Source organism: Lactuca sativa, chromosome 7 (assembly GCF_002870075.4).
Source record: "Lactuca sativa cultivar Salinas chromosome 7, Lsat_Salinas_v11, whole genome shotgun sequence".
In the NCBI taxonomy this organism is placed as follows: Eukaryota; Viridiplantae; Streptophyta; class Magnoliopsida; order Asterales; family Asteraceae; genus Lactuca; species Lactuca sativa.
In genome coordinates this window covers 110,057,911-110,062,817 of record NC_056629.2, presented here as the reverse complement: position 1 = coordinate 110,062,817, position 4,907 = coordinate 110,057,911, and positions in this window count along the sequence as shown.

Sequence of the window (4,907 nt, the reverse complement as noted above, 5' to 3'; positions counted from 1 at the left end):
GGTAGCCTGAAGATGGTGGCGTTAGTTTCTTGAGTTGTTTGATCATTAGATGTGTCCAGGGAATCGTACCTTCGCGTGCACTAAAGTCGGTTAGAGTTCAATGATTCCTTTAGGATAGAAATTAGAGTAAAGATTCGTTAGTACATGGCAAGAGTTATGGTTCTTCGTCGTTGGCATAAGAACTCAAGGAATTGTTATGGTATCGTGGGAGGTGATTTGGATTATCGGACTGGTTAGGGTCTCGAGAATACTCTTCCAGATCCCAGGAGTTGGGTAATCGTTGAGATTGGTTAGTGGTGGAGCACTAGATGGTAAGCACTAGTTGTCATCGGGTCAATCGTTAAAAGGTAAGAGGGATTGTTAATCCTTCAATTCTCATGTGCTTTGGGAATTCAGTCAATTTAAAGTGGGGGAGAATCATTTAGGTATTCAGGAGCAGGAGCGGTTACAAAACTAGGATGAGTTTCTCATCCCCGTCAAGGAGGAGGGCGGCCTAAGTGGCTGTTTGGTTTGGCGGTTGTGTGATTTGGGAGCGGTTACGAAACTAGGATGAGCAAAAGCTTCCATGAGTGCCTAGAGCCTTGTATTCCTTCATATGATGCACCAAAACATGCCCAAATGAGCAAAATGTGAGTTTACGGTTTAGGAAGGTCTCCCAAAACCGTAAACACCTTTCCAAGGTGTTTAAGTGCCTTTAACACCTTCATATGCTCATATAAGTGACTAGAGCCTTGCTTACATAGCCTAGAACCACCAATGCACAAAAGAAATGGACTAACATGAGTTTACGACCGTAAACTCATGTGTTTACGGCCGTAAACTCCTCAAGGAGTGGTCCAGGGACCGTAAACTCCCTATTGTGTCCATTTTGAGCCCTAATCACTTCCTTAGCCCTTGATTCGACTCTAGCATGATTCTATGAGTGAGATAAGACCTTTAAACATCCCATGACACCACTACCATGAGTTTACAACCGTAAACGCATAAGGGAAGTGGTCTTGAAACTGTAAACACCCATAGGGGCCATCATTTGAAGAGTAAACTCCAAAGTGAGTCCATACACACCTTATATGCAACCCTTGGTACTTATAGCACTTGTAGCAAAGTGTTTTTATGTAGTAAGACATCCTTACTTGTTTAATTAGTTATTAAATGACTAATTGGATACTTAAATGTATCATTACATGTTAAATAGGATTCGCGTGTGTGGTCAAGTCCTCACTTGACACTTAGCATCCTATACCGTCCATTCACCCGAATCACCCACGACAGGTGAGTTCATACCCCTGAATTAACCTTTAAATGATTTTAGCTGCTTTTATAGGGGGGGATTACAAGTTGATCTATACAGTTATTATATAAATCACATGTGATTAATAACTGTATAGCCAAATACATTTTTGCATGATAACTGTTTTATCCAGCTTAAGATGTTCCAAATCTCGCTTTCAACTCTTGTTAAAGGTTTTGCAAAGGTTTTCTTCACTTAATCTGTCTTATAAAAATCAATTTCAAAGTTTTTATGAAAGGTTTTTCAAAGGATTCCAAATATTTTCAAAACTTGTTTTACAAACTGACATCAAGTCGTAAACTTCTTATGTGTAAAGGTTTTCCAAAGTTTTCATCAGAATTTTCTTCTATGCTTTTACTTCGTTAAATGCATGCCTGTATTTGTATAATTATATAAATAATGTTTAAAAGACTTAGGAAGGCTAGTTCACCCTATTTCCTTTTCCTCGTTTGGATGTGGTCTGTTGGGTATCGGTTATCCGTCCGAAGGTTGTTTAAACATTAGTTATATATCATGTATACATGTATAGACATAAAGGTTTCCATTGACCAGTTCATTTCCCTTGGGGTAGCAAGGGCATCCTTCCAGTCAACGTTCATAGACCAGAGACACTAGTAACTATTATAGGAATAGTTAGGAGGTTCTATTTACTCTTTCTAGTCCGATAATTCCAAATGAGTTAGTTCATTCGTGAGTCTATATCATTATTCCAACGCCTCTAATAGAATTCAGAATACGAGATACCTCTTCAGGACACGGATTTCCCCGTTGTCAAGTTGGTAACCAGAGTCTCGTGGAGGGAGAGCGGGCATTGTGTGTATAGATCTATACGGGACTGACACTCCCGCACCCTGACAGCTAGCTATAATCCTCGACCTACCAAGCCAAGGGGTGACAAATGTCACATTTATTCCGACGCTTGCAGGGTGTCAAGTACTCTAGTGTCAATCAGTATGGTTACGAGTATCTCCATGTTTACCTTATAATTCATGGACTTAAGGTAACGAGAATCAACACTGTACTTCGAGACAACCCACTTAGGATTAACGGATGTTTTAGACTTTACTAGCTGTTTAGTTCATTCGATCCTATCTGGAGTCTGTATTTCCTTGTTTTAGACCTTGCTAGTTGTATCGTTCATTTGATACTGTCTGGGGTCTGTGTTTCTTTGTTCTAGACCTTGCTAGCTATATCGTTCATTTGATACTGTCTGGGGTCTGTGTTTCTTTGTTTTAGACCTTGCTAGCTGTATCGTTCATTTGATACCGTCTGGGGTCTCTGTATTCTTTGTTTTAGACCTTGCTATCCGTATCGTTCATTTGATACCGTCTAAGGTCTTTGTTTCCTTTTGTTAGACTAAGCCAGGCGTATCATTCATTCGATACTCCCCTGGAGTCTATGATTTCTTTTGCCTTAGTCAGCAGTATTTCTGCTGAGGCATATGCTATTTTCCCCTAGTATTTTTACTAGTGATATTATCCTACTTTCTTTAAAGTCAGATACCGTATTTTGGTAATGATAGTATGTAAGGAAAATTACTCTTTAAAACATAACTCTTTCGTGTCTTGGTAGAAGACTGCTTTTATTTAGAAAATATAGGATTTTCTTGAAAGGACGCTAATACACTATAGATTCTAAACTACTACTTTTCATAAAGTTATTTTGAATAAAAATGTGTATTTATACAAATGACACTAAATACTTATGGACTCACCAGCATTATAAAATGGTGATACTCGCTTTCAAAATAACTTGTATTCTCAGGTCAGCGATAGACAGGTACATCCCATGAGCTTTTATGAAGACAGTCTAGTACCGAGCTGCATCTATGCTATGTTCTGTAATTACTTCGATATTACTATAACATGTAACCAATGTAAAATTATTACTATTAATGCAATGGTTGTTGTACTTTGATTACTATACTGCATATGTTGTGATACTTGACATGACGTCATCCACCCCAGAACGTTTCCGCCGTTCCGGTTTTGGGGTGTGACAGAACCTCCGTATCATTTCGTGCGTCAAGGCCCAGAAATATCTACGGAAGGAGTGTCATGCATTCCTAGCTCATGTTGTTGACGAAAGGCGAAAAGTTAGAGACCTCGAGAGTATCCCCGAAGTCTGTAACTTTCCTGATGTTTTCCCTGAAGATCTCCCAGGAATCCCTCCCGATCGCCAAGTCGAGTTCCGTATCGACTCGATCCCCGGAGCTACTCCTGTAGCTAAATCTCCATACCGTTTAGCGCCAGCAGAGATGCAAGAATTATCCAGTCAGCTCAATGAGCTGGTCAGAAAAGGATTCATAAGGCCTAGTTCCTCCCCCTAGGGAGCTCCGATCTTATTCGTGAAAAAGAAAGATGAATCCTTTCAGATGTGCATTGACTACCGAGAGTTGAATAAGCTGACGATCAAGAACCGTTATCCCCTACCCAGGATTGACGATCTCTTCGACCAACTGTAGGGAGCTATTTATTTCTCAAAGATCGATCTAAGATCAGGGTACCATCAGTTGCGAGTTCATGAGAATGATGTGCCCAAAACAGCATTCCGAACTCGCTATGGACACTACGAGTTCGTAGTACTGCCCTTTGGTCTAACTAACGCACCGGCAGCATTCATGGACCTAATGAATTGGGTGTGCCGTCCTTTCTTGGACAAGTTCGTGATTGTGTTCATCGACGACATACTTGTCTATTCGCGGAGTGAGGACGACCATAAACAACACTTAAGGTAGGTGTTGGAAACTTTAAGGGCAGAAAAGCTATATGCGAAACTTTCGAAGTGCGAATTCTGGATCAGCAAGGTGAATTTTCTTGGACACGTGATTAGCAAGGAAGGGATACACGTTGACCCATCCAAGATCAAAGCGATTGAGAATTGGTCTGCACCGAAGACACCCACAAAAATCCAGCAATTCTTGTGTCTCGCGGGCTACTATCGCAGATGCATCCAGAACTTCTCCAGAATCGCTAAGCCTTTAACTACCCTGACGCAAAAAGGGGTAACCTTTAGTTGGGGAGCCAAGCAAGACACTACATTTCAAACATTGAAGCAGGCCCTATGCAGCGCACTTATCTTGTCCCTGCCTGAAGGGACATAAGACTTCGTGGTCTACTGTGATGCATCCAATCAGGGCCTAGGCTGTGTGCTCATGCAACGAGGAAAGATTATCGCCTACGCCTCGAGACAGTTGAAAACACACAAGGTTAATTACACAACTCATGATTTAGAGTTTGGAGCAGTGGTCTTTGCGTTAAGGATCTGGAGACAATATCATTACGGAACCAAGTGCACTATCTTCACCGACCATAAGAGCTTGCAACACATCTTTAATAAGAAGGAGTTAAACATGAGACAGCGACGATGGGTCAAGCTACTCAGTGACTACGAGTGCGAAATTCGCTACCATCCCGACAAGGCCAATGTGGTAGCAGACGCCCTCAGTCGAAAGGAGTATTTAGGGCGTAAGTTGAAGGCACTAACAATGACCATCCATTCCCATCTATCCGCGCAAATCAAGGAGGCTCAGCGGGAAGCCTTAAAACCCGAGAACGTAACGGATGAAGCTTTGCAAGGAATGGATAAGAACTTGGAGATCAAAGGAGACGGAGTG